This window comes from Ambystoma mexicanum, chromosome 2q, assembly GCF_040938575.1.
Source record: "Ambystoma mexicanum isolate Mex_15411 chromosome 2q, UKY_AmexF1_1, whole genome shotgun sequence".
NCBI classification, from domain to species: domain Eukaryota; kingdom Metazoa; phylum Chordata; class Amphibia; order Caudata; family Ambystomatidae; genus Ambystoma; species Ambystoma mexicanum.
Window position 1 is genome coordinate 637,517,904 of NC_090924.1, and position 24,248 is coordinate 637,542,151.

Sequence of the window (24,248 nt, forward strand, 5' to 3'; positions counted from 1 at the left end):
AAAAAAAAAGGCTCTTTTCAGAGCCAACCTCAAAGGGGAAATGGAGCACACTATTTAAATGTAAAGTCACCACGCTCAGATTTCCGATATGTCTGCGGATATGGCGGTAGTCCACGGACACCGCGTATTACATACAGGGATTTTGGGGTGGAGAGTGTAGGGAAAGGTAGGTCAATAGGACCCCCCTCCCACTACATGTCCCACCTTGGTTGAGACCCATGACTTGTCGGCGGCCCCCCGGCCGAGGCGGCGGGGCGGCTGCTGGCCGACACGTGGGGCTGCACCATCACGTTATATGGCAGAGAATAGAAGCCATCTTGTATTAAGCCCTCTCCATCTTGCTAGAAACGTGCATATCTAACCCAAGGCAGAAACACTGAACGCTGCAGAGTGACCCCCACTTGACAACGCTCACAGAGGCCCACACTTCACCCCCACCTCCCACTGCATGGCAGATCCGTTGAAGACTCGCTCTCACAAGTCACCAGACGCGAGCAAACAACAAAATAAAACACTGTAACTGTTAACCTTCCGCAGTACATCATTGCCCCAGCTATGAATGAGAATACTAGGATGTAACTGAGATCAGCCCAAACCCTGAAGGCCCTGACCCCGGTACCGAGCCCCCAGCTATAGACGGCGTGGCGCCTTGCACCCATACCCACCCCGAAAGCCCTTGCAACGTGCAGGAACCATTTATGTAATATGTGCCTTGTTGACTAACGTTCACTGCTAATATAAAGAAGAATGGGTAAATAGAAAGTTGTGCAACCGATATTACATGTAATGACGTGATATACAAAGACTGGACAGCTGATAACTGAACAATAACTTGTGTTGCTCTCTTAATACACTCTTTACACACACCTGCTTGACACTACATCATGTTCGTATGTCAACTGTAAATGTGAAATGCTATGTAAAAAAGTATGACCATCAGCTAGTATCCCATGTAAATACAAATACATATGAGTGCTTTTAGGAACCCCATGTGTTGTTAGTCGCCCCTCACCATTACGACAGTAAATCCGCCTCATGCAAGATGCCACGCACAGAGCTGCAAGGCCTTTTCCCCCCTCCCCCTGCCTAGGCTCTCTCGAGACAGGCGGTGTTCAAACAGCAAAGCCTTGCCTTCCCTCCCGACCCTGCTGGACCCGTTTCAAGCATCCGCCACCCTCCCCCGTGTCAGAGGCCGCCACAGCCTAACTCCGTGACTTACGAGCTACCTGGTCCTAAATCCCGCCGCCTTTCAGGCACCGGTCACATGCCCCCCACGGGTCAGTAGTACCTCCGTCGACCCCGAGTTAATGACCCTAGAAAGGGGGGGCGCACACACGTGTACCAACAGATCATAATACCATCCCTCACTGTTATTGCCAAGGATGGTTAGTCAAGCACCCCCGCCCATGCCTCTGACTACGCCCATGGGGCCTGATTGCTCGAACCTAAGGCGCCTCCTAAACCAATGTATTAAGACACTCCAGATCGTGTACTAACGTTCCTGGCTATGTATTGATCTAAGGTCAACGCTTACAAGAGTTGCAACTCAACAGGACACATTAAGTGTAATGAATGGGTGGGAATGTGTGGCCAAACAGGCAAATGTTAGTTTAGCTATCAATCGTTGTTACAAGGCATGTCCGGCCCAGCGCTACATCCCGATAAGCCCAGCTGACCTCCCGCCCCACGTGGCACAGCACCAATGTCCGCCAATCCTGGAGAAGAAACTGTATACAATGTTTACCACCTAGCCATCCCCACCAATCCCTGAGACTCTGTGGCCCCCTATAGCTTACCTCATGCATGACGTGTATTTGCAATATAACTAACTGTCTTTGCTATTGTCAGACAGAGCGCTCTCGGAGTTTGCAGAGTCCTTTACATGCCCTATATTGAATTATATAAAGCTCTTTTGATCTTACCCGCACTTGGTCCTGGCCTCATTCCCCTCCTGAGGTGTGTCCATTATTGCCTCTCACTAAGGGGGGTGCGTTTCTGGGGACACTTACATTCAAGAGGCATGCAAATGAGAAAGAGTAGAGCAAGGAATTGGTCAATAAAGTTTACTAGGTGTGTTGTGTAAGGCGAGAGTTTGTCAGGAGGTCTTTCCTGAGAAAAGAACAGATAGCTATGGCTGTGTGTTTTAGAAAACAGATTATCTGGATTTTGGGAAACTCAGGGATTCATTGGTTGGAGGTGCATGCAGAACGCTGTGGAGTAGCTGCAGATCTTGGATTCCCTATTGTGGAAGTGCACTGGCATGGAGTGCGTGGAATGAAGTGGCTGGACTTGGTACCTCTCTGTGCTACTTTGGAGAGACTGCAACATCCAGACAGAATTATAATTAATTGTGGAGAGAACAGTTTAGGACATGTGTCTGGAACTTCTTTGCAATTTGCAATGAAAGAAGGACTTGGGAAGGTCAATGACATGTTTCCAAATTCCCAAGTATTTTTTTCTCGTATTGCGCAGAGACAAATATGGCTGCGTTCTTCTTCATTTGGTCCACAAATGGAGAAAGCAAGGCGCAATATCAATAAGGCTGTTTGTGCCTTTCTAAGAGATGTTGGCATGTCCTCTTTTCACAATGAAAATATGTTTTGTAGCACATACATTTTTCGCAGAGATGGAGTCCATTTTACTTATGCTGGCAATCAGATTATTCTGAGAAATGTTCAAAATGCATTGCGACCTTTTTTGGAATTACAGCCATCCATTTTACAGTAGGTGTTGGCCATTTGAAGTTTTTCAAACACAAACACCACCAAAAGGCTTTTTTCAGAGCCACCACTTCCTCCCAGAGAAAAGTGCAATGGTTATGGTAGGGCAGCACCCCAGAATTTTATATGTCCCCAAACTGTCTGCGGACTTCTAAAAAATGCACAGGGCCCTGCTCCATTTATTTGCCACTTCTATTTTTAAACTGTGAAAGGCGCGCATCGGAAGTGGGATCAGAAGTGGCTGTTAGGTTGCCTGTTATACTGCTCCTGGATATTGCCTCTCAACGTTGCCGTCTGGAAGAGGAAGCCCTAGTGCAGGCGCAACACTGTCCATTTCTGCTTTGACATACAAACAAGTAATTGGACTTTAGTGACTTTATTCTCACAGAATTCTCAGTTTTGTTGCCGCGGCTTTTGTTATTTGAGATGTTTGCTGTAATTGTCACATTACGTTACGTTCCACAAAGCGTTACAGCTATATTCCTTTTTTTCTTTCTCCAGCTCGCATCCGCCCACAGGCACGCCCCCTGCCTCCTGCCTCCCGCCTCCTGTGCCTCTGGTCACGATCCACTTCCTATAATTGGCCAGAAGCTCGCGCATCGGAAGTGGGATCAGAAGTGGCTGTTAGGCTGTTTGGCGTGGTGGCACGAGTGCGGGCTGGGATATGGTATTTTTTACATTTATTTGTGTACATTTGGCTGCAGGTGCTAGGCTATGAGCATATTTGCCTGATATTAATCTGGTTATATACGAACTACTTAAACTTAGCTTGTGCCTAGGTAACGTGTTAACCTGTGGTGTTATATAGGCTTTGAATTGTGAGTCTTTGGCTCGTTGTTAAAAGCATTAAGACTATGGTGAATGGACTCAGAAGCGGTAGGAAGCTTACAAGGGTGTTGAGTCCAGTCGAAGTATCTATGGAATCGACAAATGAGGATTTAAGGAATCCGGATGTTTCTCAGGAAGAGGGCATTAATTTTGAATGTAGTGAACATAGTATTTTTCATCTACCTCTGCCTCAGAGTATGAATGATGAAGGCATTGCAATTCTGAATGCCTTCAAAATTGAACTGATGCAGAGTATGGAAGAGGAAGGTGGGGTAACTTTGGATGTTTCAAAGATTGACCAGCCTCAGGGTATTATCGAAGAAGTTGTGGTAGCTAGGGATGCTCCCAAGATTGTACAACAAAATAGTAGAGCGATCTCCAATCTTGCTTCATCACCGATCAAATTTGATGTCAAAGAGGTAAATGACTTCGATGTGCATGCTAGCATTGATCCTAACGAGATGGATGAATGGATGAGAAGTAAGCTTGACACAGAGAATGTCACTAATAGAATGATGGGTGGTTTGAATGACTGCTCTATTTTTGGACCCACTATTGAGATGGAAGTGGGCAAGAGAATGAGATTTTCTCTGGGGCCATCCACTCCTGTATCGCATAGAGTAATAGGAAGAGAAGATGTCCATATGTTTAGCCTACCAAATCATTATAATCATAACCTCCGCTCCTTTACAGGAGATTTGATTGAGGATGCGGATCATAGTGGCAAAAATATTAGAGGAAAGGGACATGAAGGGAAACTATTGGTGAAGCCTGCACTTCCAATAGTAACTAAGACCAATCCCTTCATGAATCCTAGTGAACAGATTGAACAATTTGAAAAGAACACAAGTATGCTTGCTAAAGCTAATATCTGTGATGATGTTAGCCAGGATGAGGTATTGGACTTACGTGCGTGGGATGCCCCAGGTTTTGGTGTAGACTTTTCAGTACTATCAAGGATATTAGACTTTCTCAATAAGGGTCACGAAAGAAAGCACTGATCAAGTTGATCAGAGAGCGGTTGTAACGGAGCTCTTGTGTAAGGTCAACCAAGTTGAGGGGCTACTGTATCTAGTGTCTAACAAAACCAGGGTATCTCTTAAGGATTGCTCTACACAAACTCCTGGAGATGAAAGAATGGTGAATGCAGAGATTAAATCATTTGCAGAAATGGCGGCTGTTTCATTAGGCTGTCAGCTAAACCCGGTGCTGAAATCTTCTGACCCTTTAATGGAAGCTATAGGAGCCATGGGTAGTGACATCAAAATGCTCAAATTGGATTTCGAGGTCGTCAAGAAATCCATAATGGGGGAAGTTAACAATGGGATTAAGTGTTTTTGCTTGCCTAAATTGGATTCTGTGCCTGTTAGAGAAGAGACAGATAGTCCCTCAGTGCTTCTAGATTTAATTGACTTATCTGATGATAAAAATGAAGGGATGAGTGTAAGTATGATTGACTCTGACCTTGAAAGTGAGAGTGAAAAATAGATAGTGGTACTAACAAGGAGAGAAAAAAAAATAGCTTGTGCACAGAAAAGGGAGGTAAAGAGGAATAAGTGTCAAAATGCAAAAGATAAAAAAATGAATGTAAAATCTAAAAAGGGCATGGAGGTGGTATCCCATAATGAACTCAAAGTTATGGAAAATAATGTGTGTGAGGAGAAGGGCATTGATCTCCATCAACTGGACGAAGAGTCCAAGGCCATTTGAATCTCCTCTCAGAGGAATGTAAGGAAGAGCCACTGCCCCCGAAGAAATGTACACAAAAGATCAAACATTTGAATACCGAAACTGGTCACAGTGGGAGTAGAGTTGGTAAAGTATGTAATCCCTTGCCTCCAAAAAAGGGTCAGTCTACATCCATGGGTGTTGGTATATCGGGTGTACAAACGGCCTTTTCGCAATTTTACCCAGTAAATAATAAAAGAACTGAAAAGAAAAACAAAAAATCTTTAAAAAATAATAATTCCTCTGGCAAGAAAGATAATATGAATGTGCCCACTGATGAATGTGATAAGATTGAAATGGTTAGTGGTGATATTCATTGTGAAGATGAAATGAATAATGATGAGGATGGAGAAGAGGGTTTAGAGTCTAGGGGAGAGACTAGACCTGTGATTAAGTCAAAAAAGCAATCTCGGAGTGCGATGAGTGGACCAAATCCTAAGCTAGATGTGAATGATGAGGAAGTGAAACAGGAGTTGTGTAAAGAAGAATACGAATCAGAGTCTGGATTTAACAAAGTGACTCATGATGAAAAACTGGTTCCAGGTATGCCAGTTATTATGGGGTGGGAAAGCAATGTTGAAATGAATGGCAGAACCAGTTTAAATAGAACATTCATGTTGAAAACCTTTCAAGCTATTCCCCCACTAAGAACTCTTCGCTAAGATGATCTTGATGTTACGCTCACCTGGTATCCAGAGGGACGCCACCCAGCCGGGTTACTCGCTGGTATGAATCTCAACTCTGCCCAGATATGGTCTGCGGGGAAGGTTCTGCCTGGTGGTAGAATTAGGCGTGCTCTCCGTCCTGCCTTCTTTGCAGGGGCGTGTTGTCTTTCTTGGGCGTGTGTGGTCCAGTTACTTCACTGACGCCGCACCGTTTGATATTGTTCAGGTAGGTCTTATTGCTGTTCTTTAGTTTTGTTGCTATCCTGCATGCCTTTCTTTATTTAGAATGTCTCTCTTTCCTCCCTTAGGTATGCAGAGCTTCAGCGTGGCGAACTGGCTTGGTTGAGCCCCGCCGGTAAATGATGGTGCATTAAGAGGGTTATGATGCGGTAAGTAAGCGCTATGCGCAGCGCTGCAAAGTCTTGCCTTTGCTAACCTGCGTTTTCCTTCCTTGTAGGTCGCGGTGTTCTTTAGCGCGAGTAGAATGTCTGGAATGGTGCCAGCCGTGAGGCGACCAGCCAGGTAAGTCTTGAGCAGTTCGTAATTTACAAATGTCTCTACTGCTTTCTTTAATGTTGCCTCTATCTTCCTTTTTCAGGTCGTGCTGTCCGGGAGGCGTGCTGATTCAAGGAAGCTGTTATCAGAAGCTGCAAGTGGTTAAAGATGAAGACTGCAGGTAAGATGCTGCTGCTAATGATGTTCCTTTTGTCTCCTTGCAGTTTCTGCTTCTCTGAGGTTCGAGGGAATAGCTGGACACAGTGAGCATCACGCTGCAAGCTGCAAAGTAACACAAAGCGTGTTGTCTTGCTCGGGTGTGGTTTAAATAGCCCCAACAAAATAGTCCAGGTAAAGTAGTCCCTAGGCTACCACGCCCAAAACACTAGACCACATAGCTTGGTTCCTAGGAACCAAGCTATGTGGATGCCTCCATGTTGGCTGGCAACTCAATAAGTAGTTCCCAAGCACATGTTTCTCATGGTGTATGAGCCTGGCGCCATAGGCGCCAGGAGTGGCACCAGGAGGACTTTGGAAAAGGATGCCTGGCTCTAGAGGCCCGAGTCCTGACTCCACCTGGCCAATGGGTTTGCCAGAGGGGGTTTTGGGCGAGGGTCGTGACACTTGACTGGGTACGGCTTGGCAATCATTGTAATCATCGTATGTTATTTGGTTTCCAGTCAATGATCATTATGAATATGGTTTGGGAGCAAAGAGAGAATTTTATTGCACTGGGTCTGGTTCCATCTGTGTTTATGAATATTAAAGATGCAGAGGAATTTTTAGCAACCCCACCTGTGATTAAAAACCTCAAAGAGGTGGATATGCAATCGGTGCCTCAGTTAAACATCAGTGCAGACACGCTGAAGCAATTGCTTGCACTAGTGGTTGCAATGAATGGAGTCACCCCTGGGACAAGTGGAACTTTATGTCCATCTGTAAAGGCAAACGGTGATGTATTAGCGTAGCGAGGGTCCGCTTAGAATTACATCTTGGAATTGTTGCGGACTCGCACATTTTCAACGGTGGTTCTATAATGTGAAATCTAGAAAAAATCATGAAAGAATTCTTCAAGAAACGATGCATAGGTCTCCTTTTGATATTGCTGGTTATAGTTCATACACTATGGAAGCAACTAGAGGCTTAAAGGGTAGGCCTTCTGGTGGTCTCGCAGTACTTGTAAGCAATTGATGCAAATTTGATGTTATGATGTTGTTTAAAGAAAAAAGTTTACTGGTACTTCAACTTAAGCGAAAGAGTTCACAAGATCTAGAATTAGTAATTATATGCCTGTATTGGAACAGGGCTCGTATCACTTGGGACAAAATTGTGAATATACTTGATGAAATCCTGGAAGATAGATTTGTAACTATGAAGTATGTTGGTATCATCATAGGTGGGGATTTTAACTCATCTTGCTATAAGATTAAGTACACTGGAGTGTGTACGGAAAGGAAGAATCTGCCTCCAACTATTACAAACGGACGAAAGTGGGTGCAATACCTCTTGGGTTGGGACATGCAATTAGTGAAGCCACGGCAAGGATCTCAAATATTTACTTGGAAGCGGGTGATGCTAGTTCTTATATTGACCATTTTTTTTTATCCACATGTCTGTGTAATCTATGTGAACCTACTCAAATCCTAAATGTTGGCTATGGGGACCATCTAGCCATCTCCATCAGCCTAAATATAAAAAATTGGAGCTTAGGTATGGAAGAATCACTTCAACTTGTTGAGGTTGACAGGCCAGGCCTGTCTATTAGATGGAACAGATATATATGTGGAAAATTGATTGCCAAACCTAAGGATGATGTTTTCTTTACCTCTATAAATCGGAGCTCTGAGATTTTGAATTCTGAAATCGAAACTAGGCTTGGTAATATAATTCAGGCTTACTTGTTGGAAATTGCCCTCGATTATAAACCGCTTCCAACCTTAAAGGAACACAAACATGCATTCGACTTAAGAGTTCACCAGTTAAAACGCCTCAAAAATTGTAATCTTAGGAAACTTGCTAGATTGAATTTGAGTCTTGCGGCCTATGGAATGGAAAAGAAGCGTATTATTCTTTCTTTTAAGAATCAGATTAGGATATTCAGACAAGAAATTGCCATTAAAGATAACCAGCGCATGATGCATAACTTGTTGGCACATGATACTAGGAATATCTGGACTCTTATTAGAAATCTTAACGTCCATAATGGCTCAAATGAACCTTCTATTTCAGCCGCTACCTGGGTTAAATATATTTTTGAAAGATTTGTATTACCTAAATCTTTCCACATTGATAAACCTATAGAGTATGCAGAGTTTATTTTAGAATATTGTCCTTGGTCTGTTAAGGATGTGACAGATGCTATTATGATAAAAGATAATAAAGTATCTGGACCTGATGGTATTCCTGCATGTGTACTGAAATTTGATCCGCGTTTTTGGGCTGGAATTCTCAAAGTTAAATTTGACATAATTTTTGCCACTAAACACATCCCTAGTTCATAGTGTTCAGCCATTATAGTCCCATCTATAAGAAGGGTCCTTCCAATGACATTCAAAATTTTAGACCCATAGCATTAACTGATGCCTCTGCAAAGGTTTTTTCTCAGCTCATCCTAAAAGAACTTCAGGACTTTCTGTTTGGGAATGATATCCTGTCCAAATATCAGATTGGCTTTCGTAAGGATATGGGGTGTACTCTTAATGCTACTATTCTATCGCTCCTCCAGTGCCAAACTAAAAAAATGGGAACTGGTGCAATCTATCTGGCTGCATTAGACCTCAGTTCCGCATTTGACACTGTGATAAGATGTAAATTATGGAGGATTATGATCGATTTAGGGATTCCTGTACATTTAGTTGCTCTCATAGCATTATTGTACTCCAATACTAACAATATGGTACGTGTTAACAAAATAGGAACGCTAACTGAAGAAATTCCGACTGAAATTGGACTCAAACAGGGTTGCTCTATGGCTGCGATATTATTTAATTTATATCTTTCTCATATAGAATTGCTTTGGAAGGATTTGATTACTTATCCGGCAGGTATTGGCCCTCTCATATTGAACTGTATCTGTTTTGCAGATGATCTTTTATTTTTTGACAGAACTCCATCTTTTAGCAGAGGATCATAATCTAAAAATAAATGGGGCTAAATCTAAAATTTTGATTTCAAAATCCAAGAAATATAACTGGTCAATTGGAATGGAGGAACTTGGTGGTTAGTGAGTTACGCTACTTAGGCTATACTCTTACTGACCAGAATTCCAAGACTTGGTGGTCAAAACTTTTAAGGGAAAGAATTCAACCTTTGACATCGCAAATGAGCATTCTGTATAGGAAATATTGTACCTTTTCCTTAATACCCATTATTCAATTTTATTTGTTAAAAAAAAAGAACTGTGTATATTATATATACTTGACCTATGCATGGTAGAGATGGAAGAATTCCTGGATATGACTCAAGGTCAATTGTGGAAAAGGGTATTAGGCTTAGCCAATTCTGTTCCAAATGCCATTATTTTGCATGAACTAGGATTGTTGCCTTTTTCTGCAAAATGGAATTGGAGACAATTGAATAATTATAGAAAGATGCTTAGTCCTCCTAAGAATTCCCTATATGTAGATCTGGGCAAAATAATAGAACATGATTCTTTATCTATTTTAACTAAATTTGCTAGGAAAATGGATGGTATTCTAGAAGTTACCAATATTCCCAAAGAAGATTTCATATTATGCCTACCTGCAAACAAACGTAAATTCCAACTGTTGGCTTGGTGTCTGCAATCAGATCGCATTGGTAGCATTAAATCGTTCAAAGAATATGCCCTATTTAGAAGAAAAATGGGCATTTTGCCCAGGTACATATATCAATTTCCGAACTTTACTGAAAGAAGTTTATATATGCGCTCCCGACTAAATCAATTCTGTACTTATGATCATACTTATTACTGGGCTGGTAATAGCACTAAATCCAGCAATCGAGGTATGGAATGTTGCTTTTGTCAAATATATGGTACTGTTGAATCGCTGAAACATCTGGTGATATATTGTAAATACTTTGATGATCTTAGAACCAGACATTTGGGAAGCCATTTGTATTTTGATACAGAATTTTCGAGGCTAACATTATGGAATAGATGTATGGGGGGGGACAGTGTCAAACTGCTTTTTGTTGTGACAAACCTTCTAAAAGTATTAGCGAAATGCATTTCAGCAACAAACGAAGAGTAATGAATTGACATTTTTAGCTTTTTTATCTTGTTTTATTCTTTAAATAAGTGGGATATTTGTTTGAAACTGATGTATTTTATGTTTTTGTATTATTAAGAAGGAAAAACAAATAAAAATGTTTACTATATGATTATCTTTGAAATGAATTGTAAAGTTTCTTTTATGAATCAAACACAATAAAAAAAATAAAAAAAGCCTTTTTTTGGTGGGGTTTAGTAATATTTTCTTTTTTTTTTTTTACACACACACTAGGAAAGGAGGGTAAGGAAGGGACACCAACCACGGGGATAAGAAAGGGCAGGTGGAAAGAGGAAGATGTAGGGTGGGCCTTATTTAGGTAGGTAGCAGACCTTCTGATGCTCCGTGACCGCAGTCTCGAAAGCACTCTGAAGACTCTCCCCCCTGCAGAGTACTGCATCGCAGTACATACACAATATTGTGACCCTCGAAAGGTAAGGGTCAGCAGCATCATGAATGGCCTGTGAGGCAGCTGGAGGGATGCGCTGTCCCACAGGAGTGTCTCTTGTGGTGACAGGAGCGGAAACAGAGGATGTTGTAGAGGAACTCAACCTACTACATTTATCACAAGGTACAACCTTGCGAACGGCCCCACCGTGGAACGACCTTAGGTGTCGCTTCATGGATGTCGTACCAAAGCTGTACGACCCAGGCCTCCCACGACTCAGCACCATTTTGCACTGGTTGCAGGTGACCTTGTTCGCACGTGCTTTTGGCACTCCACCATGAATGGTAAACAACCACCACACCCAAGACTCACGGCGAGTGCTGGTAGTAGGGACTTCCACTACATCATCCTCTTCATCCTCCTCCTCTACATCTTCACGCCTGTTCCCCTCTGCAGGCCCTTAGGGAGGTGGTGGTGGTGGAGGGGCTGGGGGTGGCGCTGAAGTAGCACCAGCTGGAGCAGCAGCAACCATAGATGCCATCAGGTTTGATGAAGGGAAGCAGCAAGAGCAGCAAGATCAGCAAAAGCCAAAAAAAGACAATGCTCTGTCAGGTAGCCAGAAGCACAATGAGGATGAGCTCTGGGGTGTGGCCTTTAGGGGTGCACGTGCGGACAGATCGAACACCCCAAAAAGGCTCAAAAAGTTCCAAAAAGTATGTAGAAAGCCAGGGTCATTGTCTGGGACATGTGCAATGGTGAATTTTTACTGTAAAATACTTTGGAGTGTCCAAAAAAGTACTTTTAAAATGTTCGGGGACCCGGACAGTGTGTGCAAATCAGGACACACGCTCAGCATGGGTGCAGTCACATGATGATGTCGTGAACACATCCGCAAATGGGACGGGTGTCCACAGGACACCAAATGCGTGGGAACGGTTGTGCGCATGCGTGCGGATGTTCTATGGACAGTGTTCGGGTCCTCAAACTAATTAAAAGTGCGACATACGTGAGACGGACAGTTACGGACAGGTGCGATGTTCGTAGGACTTATGGGTGTGGTGCGCATGTGCGTAGATGTTCTACGGAGAGTACAGACAGATATGGTGTCCTTAGGACACCTCCATTACGGTTCATTGCAGATATTCCGGACACCGAGTGTGTTCTAAGAACAGTTCCATCTTGCTTGCGGACAGTACGGACAGGTATAGTGTCCTTAGGACACCTCCATTTTAGTTAATTACGGACATTCCAGACACCAAGTATGTTCTAAGAACATTTCCATCTTGCTTGCGGACAGTACGGACAGGTATAATGTCCTTAGGATACCCCCATTTTGTTTAATTGCGGCTATACCGGACACCCGCGCTGTCCGCGGACACCCTAGATGCATTTTTTTTTTTTAAAAAGACACAAAGGACTGAATTAAACCACAGAATATTTGTTTTAATTATATACAGATATAAAATGTATGGAAGAGACGGGGAAGCAGAAACTGACACAAATACAGGGGAAATAGGGGTTTGGAGGGGATGAAGGGATGGAAGTCTCATCATAACGTTTTTCTTGGTAGTGAGGGTTTGGGGATAGATTGACTGGGACATGGAGAGGGGCAACAGGTACATGTGGGACAATGATATTAATTGTTTTCTTTTATGTGGTCCTCCACAAAATTTTCAAAAGATTGACATTTTCATAAGCATATCCATTTTTTGTTCCATGGGCTGCCGAGTATTTTGTAATGTCTCTTTTACTATATTATTTTCAATGTTTGTATGGTCTGTTAAAAAAAATATATATGTTAAGTACACATAAAGTAATGATTATTAATTTACTTATATAGAGAAGTGTCTACCATAAGTATCGCGGTCTTCAGTCATTTCCTCATGTGGGAAATTCTCTTCAAGCCACTCCAAAGTACTGGACATTTCTGTGTGAAAAAATATATATTACCTTTAGTGTACCTAATACAAAATTAGAAATATGTAAGAAAAATGAAGTTTACTTACTAGTTTCTGGTAAATTGTGTTGTTACTGTTGTGTAGGTCTGCTGTTGCTTCTAGCTGTGCAGTTTCTGTGAGGTAATTATGTTGGAAGCATATCTTTTTTGTTTTGGTATATTCCATTTTAGTACATATGCTATTTAAATGGACGGTTGATGTGTTGCATATATAGATTCCACTTCTTATTTATTATTACATATAATGTGTTTATGTGCTTCTTTTTTAACTTGTTCAGTGTTTATATGGCATGATAGAACAATTTAAGATACCCCCTGAGTTTTTGGGTAGTGTTGATGTTGTATGTGGACATATGCACAGTCCGCGGACATCAAAATCACTAGCTGGGGGTTCAGTATGTTCTATGTTACATGTATATAAAGTAAGGGAATCCTAGTAAACATATATCAAATTCCCACTATGAATATGTATATTCAGTACAATAAAATTTGATAAAGGGAGGTTATGGTTAAGTTGCGCTACTAAAAACCTATGAAATTCAGTAAAAAAACGTTGTTAAAGGGACGTTATGGTTCAAAGTAAAATCGAAAAACCCCTGAAATTTGCTAGTTATGGTAAGCTAAGCAACCATAACTCGTGCCACCAACGTGCATTGCTAAAACTACCACCCAGGACATCAAAGATGACATCATAAATGTAATTGATGACATCACTGATGACATCGCATGTACTTTTCATGAAAAGTCTGTACAAGGGATTCTTATAATGTTGACAAAAAAAGTGTCAAGGATCATTGGAATAGATGTCATGAGCTATGTAGTGCATTAAGCTATGCATTGATTTAAATAGGATGCTAATATGAAGTTCTTTACAGCATAATAATGTACTCATGTATAAACATAAGCAGTGTGCAGCATACATGATGGAGGTGCAATATTCATAATCTTCCCATGTTAAATAGTGAAATGCTAAATCCTTTCTTATTAGAGTTTTGTGTACTGTGCAACATGTTATGTAGCAAATGAAACCCACTTCCTATATAATTTCATTATTACATACAAAACACAAAGACACAACAACACATACAAATATGAGTAGATACAGGGAAAGTGAAGTACCCAAAAAAGCAGCAGTAGAACCAGAGATTGTTCATAACCTACCTGATAATCCTTATGCACAGAAATTATTTTTCTGCTTCAAACCCACTAATTCCCTATGAATAACTATCACATGATGTGACTGCACCCTAAAGAGAGTAATGTGAATAGAAATATGAGCATATCCAGAGAAAGTACAGTAATAAAAAAACAGCAGAACAATAAGAAAGTGTTCATAACCTTACTGATGGTCTCCATACACAGAAGGCATTGGTATCTTTCAAGTGTGTATTCTCCCTGTGTATATGTTTCATATGCTGCGAGTGAACCCCAAATGAATTACTGTAACAGCATATTTGAAGTGTAAATCTACAAATATAGTAACTTTCGATTTTTTTGTTACTAAGTATTACTGGCTAAGATATATCACTAAAGGAAAAAAGAGGGAGCCAGACGTGATGTCATCAATGACATTTGTGATGTCATCTTTGATGTCCTGGGTGTTAGTCTTAGCAATGCACGTTGGTGGCGCGAGTTCTGGTTGCTTAGCTTACCATAACTAGCGAATTTCAGGGGTTTTTCGGTTTTACCATAACGTCCCTTTAACCAAGTTTTTTTACTGAAAAAAATAACTCCACACAAAGAATGTTCCAATTGGCAGATGGTCATCACGGGTAACCAACAGCAAACACTGCAACACTGGTTGTATATTATAAAACAACCTTTATTTTTCATTTGAAGCGATTATCTACTACCTGGCACAAATGACTTGTGATAAGATGACCCTTCAGAAGCATGGGACGCAATAGCAAGCTTCACCCACACATACAAGCCAGTAACTAATATGCCAATTGAGGAGAGAAACGTGTAAAAGATAACTCAAGTAAAACCCAAATCTGAGCGTGAAGTCCATTTCTCTGGAAGTGGCACCACAAGAGTTGTGGCGGAGACAAATGCAAACTCTTCTGTCAGATGACAGCATTTGGAAGAAACAATGAATGGTACTGGAAATTTTGTCAAGCAGCAGTATTTATTAGATTGCTTTAGCAGTGCATTAGAGATTTAAAAAAAAGAAGAAAGAAAGGCTTTATGTTTTTCTTTTTTTGAATTTACACTAAATTAATCAAGAAAAGGCTTCAGGACACAAAAGAAAACTGAAAGAAAGCATGATGTAAACAGAAAATGAAAATCTGAAATCTAAAACCGAGTTAACAAAGGGCTAAAAAGCTGAACATTTTCTAGGTGTGTTCATTCGTAACTTAGGAGGAATACATCTCGACTAGAGGGGAGTGAGCAAGGTAGATGCATGCTTTTCACTCAATATTTGGCTAGTTTGTGGGTTACATATTTACATACCCATACAGCATATATACAAAGAGCCATGATACAGAACATAGAGAAGGTCTATGCTGGAGTCAGTTGCATGTGTGAGTTATAGTTGCCTCTTGCAGATCCTTTTCCCGATGACGAAGACTAAGTGTCTGGGATCACATAAGGAAAGTGGTTTAGTTTCATGATTAATGCCAACTGTTTGGCCAAAGCCTTCCAACGTTTGCTTGAATGAAACCGCAATTGTATGGACGGCTGCAGCAGAAAAATAGCCGGGTTACATTAATATTTGTTTTCTAGAGCCCCACATGCTCAGGTAAAGCCATCCGAAACCCAGTTACAACCATCAGATGTATAGGTATAGCCATACACAGAACCAGACTGATTTGATCATTGCATCAATAACTGAGAAGAAAACATAACTACATAGGCAAGTACCCCACAAAACTAGCATGTACTAAGTTGGTAGGACTACCCACAAAGCAAAACTAAGATAACCAAACAAGTCCAAAACCAGACATCAAAATCCAAAGTCATCTGTTGGGATGTATTCTTGTGAAAGGAGACATTCATTGACTCAAATTCAGTTTTTTTCTTGAAGTTGTAAAATGACTAAGAAGGGGTGGCAGGCAATACAACCAAATTCCTAGCTCAGCGAAAGGCCATTTGGATCTATAAAATGTCAGCTATGCAACCAAAGTGTATGAATTCAGATTGGGATTTGAATTAGTTTGTTTGAATCATAGGACTATTTGATTAATAAAATCGATGTATGTGAGCTTTTAAGAGTTTTGACTACATAATAGTTATTATGTGGTCCAGTTACTTAATTCGATATTATTCTGATACATCAATGTGATTGAATATATTGTACTGTAGAACGTGAATCTCTGTTGGATTTTAATTAACCCCCAGGCAAAATTCACTTATTGTTGTTCAACCCTCCACTCAACCTTACTAAACTTACTGTCAGTACTCAAATGGGTCGATTGGGATTATGTAAAGGATTTTTTGCATTAAAATATGATCCCTGTTCTTTACTATGTGCCAATTCTTTTGGGAGGTACTCTTAGACAGGACTGAACATGTAAATACTTTAACCTTTAACTTTAAAAAAGATCCTCTCCCTGCCCAGACCCAACCGTGCAGGGGGGGGGGGGTAGCCCTTATCTTCCCTGAGTGGATTCTTGCCACTGTCACTCCAACGCAGACCTACTCCTCTTTTGAATGCCTTGTCTGCCGACTCTCTCTCTCTCCTAGCCATTCCCTTACAGTGGCTACTATCTATCGGCCACCTGGTCAAATTTCGTCCTTCCTCTCTGAGTGGGCTGACCTCTCCTCCTCACTCCTGTCCTCTACCACTCAACTCCTCTTTCCTGGTGACTTCAACATCCACCTAGATGCCTCCTGTCCCCCCACTGGACTCTTTCGTGACCTCTGCGACTCTCTCTCACTCTCTATTCTCCCGTCTGGGCCTACTCATTCTGCAGGGCACACTCTTGATGCTCTGATCTCTTCTGACCTTCCCCTTTCTGTCCCTCTCTCCACTCCTCTCCTCTCTCCTGGAGTGATCACTTTCTCCTATCCTCCCACCTCACCCTCCCTACCCCACAGGCAAAGCCACCCTCATCATTGCCACCCACCTTCTCGGTCATCCGACCCATGAAGCGCGTGTCAGTTGCGGCTTTCGCTGCCACCTTCTCACCTCCCCCTCCCCCTTCGGCTGACTCCCACCCTGACACAGCCCTCTCCTTGCTCCACTCTGCTATATCTGATACCCTTGATATCCTTGCCCCTGTCATGAAAATCCGCCTGAAGCCCAAAGCCAAATGTAACTCCTGGTATGATTCGGATCTCGTCACCCTAAAACGCAAGTGCAGGGTGGCAGAGAGGAAATGGCGTGCTTCATGTTCATCCTCTGACAAACTGGCCTGCCGCCTGCTCCAAAGGCAATACCATCTCTCTGTTCTCACCAAGAAGAGAGCCCTTATCCAAGCCCGCATCTCTGCGGCATCTAACAAACTCGGCTGAACTCTTTAAAATCTGCAAGGAGCTTGCCAACCCTGCTGCAGTCTCTACCTCTCCCGTCCTCTCCCAGGCCCTCTGCACTGCACTGGCCTCCCACTTCATCTCTAAAACTCAGGACATCCTGTCCTCACTCTCCTCCTATCACCTCCCCCCCTCTCTTCCCTGCTCCTCCTCTGGCCCTTCTGCAGCCACCCCTCCTCCCTCCTTCTCTGCCTTTCCCCTTTTTTCTGCTGACGAGGTTTCCAGACAAGTCCGATCTATGAAAGTCTCGTCCAAACAGATTCACCCCTGTTCCTCCAAAACTATCAAGGACCACATCGACTCCCTGCATCCTGCCCTGGCTGACTTTTGCAACCACTCCTTCGCCTCTGGAGTCTTCCCATCCCCCCTCAAGCACTCCCTTGTGCACCCTCTCCTTAAGAAACCCTCTGCCGACCCCTCCTGTCCGGCTAACTATCGCCCAATCTCCATCACTCCCTTCCTGGGCAAGCTCCTGGAGAAACTGGCCATCTCCCAGCTTAACCTCCATGCTGAAGCTGTTGACAGTCTCCATGACCATCAATCTGGCTTCAGAGCGGCCAGAAGCACGGAAACTGCTCTCCTGAACATCCGTGAGGACCTGCTCTTAAACCTCGACTCCAACACTCCGTGTGTTCTCATTCTGCTCGATCTCTCTTCTGCCTTTGACACTGTCAACCATGCCATCCTGCTCAACCGTCTCCGTGATAACCTGGGTATCACTGGTCAGGCTCTGGCGTGGCTGACCTCTTTCCTTTCCAACCGACCCTCCCAGGTCCAACTTGGGTCCTTCCTCTCGGACATCTTTTTCTCCACCTGTGGCGTTCCCCAGGGATCTAATCTCTCTCCCTGGCTGTTCAACCAGTATCTGGCACTCCTTGCCCACCGCATCGCCGCCCTCTGCCCCAACTTTCAGTGCTATGCGGACGATACCCAGCTCATTTTCAGGCTACCCTCGGCCTCCTCCTCTCCCTCCCTCATCTCTGACTGTCTGTCTGCTATCCAGGATTGGTGTGCTGCCAATGACCTCTGCCTTAATGCTAGTAAGACTGAGATCCTACTCATCGGCACACCCACTCCCTCCTTCCCTGCACCTCTCTGGCCGGCCTCTCTTGGCCCTCTTCCTGCTCCTACCTGCAAGGCAAAAAACCTCGGGGTCATCTTCGACTCCACACTCTCCTTCTCTCCTCATATATCTGACGTCTCTAAGAAGTCACATTACCAGCTGCACCTCCTGAGAGGTATTCTTCCCTTCCTCTCCTTCCCCCAGAAGTTCACTGTCTCCCGAGCCCTGGTTCTCTCGAAGCTGGACTACTGTAACAGCCTCTATCTTAATCTGCCTGCCTCCACTCTCCGCCCTCTGCAACTCATCCAGAACAGAACTGCGAGACTTGTCCTTGGCCTCAAGCCCAGGGACCGTATCTCTCCAGGACTGAAATCTCTACACTGGCTCCCAGTGGCTGCGAGGATTAAGTTCAAAACCCTCTGCATTGTCCACAAGGCCTTCTGGGGCCTGGGGCCTAAATACCTTCAACTCTCTCTTCCTAAATATCTTCCTTCCCGAGCCCTACGCTCATCCGTCTCCAACTCCCTCAGGGTCAGCCGCTTCTCGAAGCAATGAGCTGGGGGTAGATCTCTCTCCGCGGCAGGTGCCTCCCTCTGGAACAGCCTTCCTGCCTCCCTGAAACTTGAAGAGAACCATCTCCGGTTTCGGAAGCACCTCAAAACCTTCCTCTTCACTTCTGCTTTCTCTCTCCCTCTCCCCTGCTAAATGCTTCACCAAAACTGCACTGATTCTGCAACTGGGCCACTCTCACCGACCTCGGTCCTGGGCCCAGTCACTCTTCACTTGCACTGCCCCCCTGGCAACCCCTGCACTGCGGGCCTGTCTATGTATCACTACAGCCCCCCCCCCCCCAGCACTTGTCTGCACTTACCTTGCACTTGCCACCAGCTGGCCCTATTTATTTATTATTTTATTTCTATTCTACTATTTGTACTGCACTCCTCCCCCCTCCCCCTTCCCCTTGCACTTTTTCCCTTCCCCCTACCCCTGCACTTGCGCGGTCTGAATGACACCTGGCCTAGTAGGATCGCTGTCTGTCTTCCCGTTGTTCCCCCCTCCCTGCCTCGTCGCGCCTTGAAACACTTGTGTATAGGCGCGTTACAAATGCCATATCATATCATATCATAACCTTTCAAGAATTTGTCTTGTTAACATAATTTGAACATTTTTAGACATAATTAACTTTTCCGTTTATTTTTCTAATGTATATTCCAATACCAAATCAATTTCCAAACCTAGGTAGGCACCAATATTCAATGATATATCCTTAAATTTCGCATTGGATCTCAAAAATACCTTTATAAAGGTGCCAACATAGGCAATTGCATTGGATCTATTAGACCATTTTAGTTGTCACCAGACACATTCGGCGTGGGAAAAGATGTCATTTTGTTTAACTGACACTGTCAACAACATTGATTGTTCTCAGAATCAACTGATGCATGCTACGTTTCCACTGGATTCCTTCTTTTGCAAGTTTAAACATTTGTTTATGCAAATTAACTTTACACAAGAATAACTACAGAGTGGTTATGAATTTAAATAAGGAGGGATAGTATTAATTCAATATTTTTTTGTTCCCATGTAGGGTATTCCAACCTCAACATCAGCAGTTTCTTTTACAAGAGAGGTAGGTTTTTACTTTTTAAAATTACACTGGCAAATAGTTAAGGTTGTTTCTTTCATTTTAATAGAGCAGTATTGTTTCCAAGGATGATCATAATATGATTGATTTTATTTAAATTTGAGACAGTATTTTGGGACTTAGATCGACGATGAAAAATTGTTGAGAAATAGTTACTAATGTAACATAAGTCACATTATATTAATAATATATTCTGTGACTTTTTTTATAGCTTTCTACATCTTGCAATAGGTGAACTGTCTACAATAATTACATACACAGAATAAGATGGACCGTTTCCAATATATGAACAGTTTTGTGGTAACACACCAGATGACTAGAATACCTTATGAATTTTTGACTTATCACAATATTAGTTAGTAATTGTTTTTAAATTAATTACTTCAGATTATTGAAGAATGAGTGGTATCTCCATTCCTGATGGACGGTGTTCCTGAAAAGCATCAAATAAGTGCAGGACACCTTTTGTGAATAACATTTGTTATTGAAGATTTCATGATGAAACCATTTTTGATTCGGAACTTACATTCCAGTAAACAGGTTATATCATTTAAACTTATGAGGATGTATCGAACGGCTGTGTGTTGAACTTGCATACTTGAGAAATGAAGACCACACACAGCTAGCTACATGTTTCGGAAGAGGCAAGCGCTGCTCGTTGGAGATCCCAACAAGTGAAGGGGGAGCGAGAGAAAGCCAGGGAAGGAATTGAAGGCACCTGGGAGAGCGGCCGCAGACCAATGAGTGACAGAGGGAACATTGATGCCGGGTGCGCTCCAGGGGCTGGATATGGGCAGAGCAGGATGCCGCTCAAATGAAAACTTGGAATTAATGGGTCTGGAGACCAAATAGAAGATTACTGAACAAGCTGCCAAGTGCTTTATGAGTTATTGAAAAACGAACTAAGGAAACGATATGCAAAGTATATGAAAAATACTGCATGGTTGAAAATAAACTGATGTGCATTTACGAACACAGTGCAAAGAAAGTCAAAAGCATTGATGGACAAAGTGAAAGTATAAGCCAAATTAAAGCCAGTAATGAGAGCTTGTGAAGCAAGTGATAAGCACTATTGGAAAGTGTGAAAGCAAGGTGGTGTCAAGGAATAAACACCACAAAGTGAACTGTCTGAAAGTAATGTTTTGGCAGAGTCAAGAGAATGTCCAGGAGAAATAGAGTTGGAAATGGACTAATGTCACAGGTTCAGAGAGGCAGCCTTTGTTGACAAGGAAGTCCAAAGGAGAACACATGAACATAAGAGTGCTAAGGGTTATCGGTTGTGTGACCTGCAATGGGTGGACTGTGCGGTTCAACGACTGCGCCTAGACCGAGTAACCCTTACTTGGAGAGAACCCAAGTCAAGATACTATAGCTTGTGTGCCTAACCAGTGTTAAAGAAAGGAGCAGGCTATGTGAATTGTTGGAAAGCCTGAAAAGTTACAAAGTGAATTTGGAATCATTATTGAAAGCTGAGAATTGAATTGACTGTGATTTGAAAGCTAGAATAGCTTTCTTCTTGGAGAAGGCAACCCCAAGGCCTTTTTGTGGAACTGTGTTGAACTTGGGGAACGGAGCCCCAACAGCCATTTTGTGGAACTGTGTTGAACGTGGGGAAGGGGAAGCTGAAACACAAGCCATGAGCTGGAAGAAGCTCAGAACTTATTTTAAACACTGTTTCTTTGGATGCTGATCTCACTACACATCGTATATCTTTAGTTGTGGCGGCAAGTATAGGTTTTGGCCACAGACAGACTTAAGTTGAGCTTAATCACACAGACTATCCTTAGTTTCTTTAGGTAGGGAAATCCCACCTCAGCACAGGGCACCATCCTGACATTTGAGAAAGAAAATCTTTTATTTTAGAAATGTGAATATGTTGTCTGTGTCTTACTTCATGATGCTTTTGCAGCTCTTAATCTGTAAATGCTGAACAAGGGCCCACAATCCAGAGAAGAAGCCTGTCCATGCATGTATAAACCTGCAACATGCAAATAAAGCTACATTTCACTGTATAACCATTTCCCTTCAAGAACTGTAGAAGGGCGTGTATTCTGAAAACCATGTGGCAAAAAGTACAATGGGCAGGTAGACATATAATCACCTCACCCCTGCAGCCTAATGTGGATTGGCCTGTTTATGCAGATGCAAGACCATGTTCCGAAATGAAGCTCTACTGCCGTTCAAGTGAGATGAAGAAAAACACATTCTCTGTGAAAGCTGAAACAAATTAACTCAGCCACAACTCACACAGTGCAGGAAAGCCTGCTTAAAGACCAGGAAATACTTAAGTGGGTTTGTTACACTTTCCGTTTGCTATTCTATGCACTATATTAAAGCCTAGTCTCCACTGGGAAAGTGGGAATCCTCTAGGAGTGTACACTTGCTTCCCTTGCAGAACTCTCTCCCTGCCAACCCACCGCTTACAGCTTCCAAATGGCGCATGGCGCTTTCTCCAGGCAGCCTATTTTCACAGACACTACACATGGATTACCGGGGGGATTAGGAGCCGCATAGATGAGTGTGCCTAATAATCACTTGTGCTCTGCTAACTTTGAAGATGGCTGGGAAAAATGTAGAACAAGAAGAGGTCAACTCAAAGTCTTTTCACATTTAATCAAAGCATGCCATTGCTTTGCTTTGCTTCAGTAACTAACATCATTTTCTGCTCCTCTTCCCTCTGCTATGCTCTCATAGTTGGCAGGCCTGAGCTCCAACTACCTTCATTAACCAGCTACCACTGTAACAATTTAGGCATAAAAAGTTCAAACAAGGACTTGCAAGGAATCGGGTGAACTGCAGGGAAGTACCGCACCAGCCTCTTGCACGCAGCCCTATATGAAAGCAAATCAGTCCAGCTAATTTGATGCGACTAAGGTATGAAACCCGGTGCTTGGCAAGGGGGTGGGTAGGTCTGCAGGCCGCCATCAGATTCCTATGCTTCACAAGAAACACTTGGTTAGCGCATGGAGATCAACAACATTCTGGAGGAAGGGGATGTACAAGGAGTCCTAGCTATCCGCAATCTCTCAATCACATGTCTAGCAAATGTTGAACAAAACAGGTTCTGCCATTCTGATTGCCGGGTGGTGGGGGGCAGGGGCTAATCACACTGCACCTTCGCCCCAAAACATCATTGGTCCTTGAATTGAAAATACCAAGTAGATTGTTGCAGTGGTTAGTTTTCCAAAAAATAAACACTTTGAAGAGCCTTAAACCATTCAATTTAGATGGTCTTTGACCTGACTAATGTATACCAAACTACATAGAACAGGATAATGGCTCAGGCCTAATCACAACCATCCAAGCCCATCACCTCCCACAGTGCTCTGAGGTGGCTGATAGGAAAAAATGAAGCATAATAAATCCTGCAACCAGGTAAAGTCGTCATGTGCCCGGTAAACCCTGGCATACAAAAGCACAGGGTTGCATGCAAAGGTACAGACATCACATGCAAGCTCTTGAATTCCTGGGCACAAATATTATATGCCAAAATAATGCAATGTCAGATGAAGAGAAGCAGCTTTGGCTACCACTGGAGGGTCTTCCACCTGCTGCATAAGACGGCAGGCAATAGTTTAATCTCTGTCCTCCCTTATGCCTCTCATCAGCCAGCAATCTGCTTTGAAATGGTATGTAATGGGGTAAGAGTTGAGAACTTCACTGCTCCATGGTGATGACACCCCCCACACCTCAACCGCGCCATACCTGGCACGGTGGAGTTTTAGGGTGAGGATTTGGAATGGTTATTGAAACCCTATCCTGGGAGTTTGGGTGAAGGGGTTCTGTGGGCACACACTCTTTTATGGAGGGAAATGCACTCACACGTAAGATGTGTTAAACTAGCATTTTACCTAATGGGAATAACAAGGTGATTGGTGATTAATAGATGCCACTGCTTTTTATCAACATTAACCATATTTTAAACTCCAGATCAATAGATTTATAGCAAGCCGGGACTGTGGCTCAGTGGACTAATGCATCCACTACAGGGGCCTGTGTTTGACCTTATGGCCACAGGTTTGCATCCCGGCAG

General features: G+C 42.9%; 1 protein-coding gene across 3 annotated transcripts in view; it reads right to left on the reverse strand.

Moving 5' to 3' along the window:
* The window catches only part of CLEC16A (C-type lectin domain containing 16A), a 1,932,649-nt gene that overhangs the window by 1,369,157 nt on the left and 539,244 nt on the right, over positions 1-24,248 (reverse strand). The window lies entirely within an intron of this gene.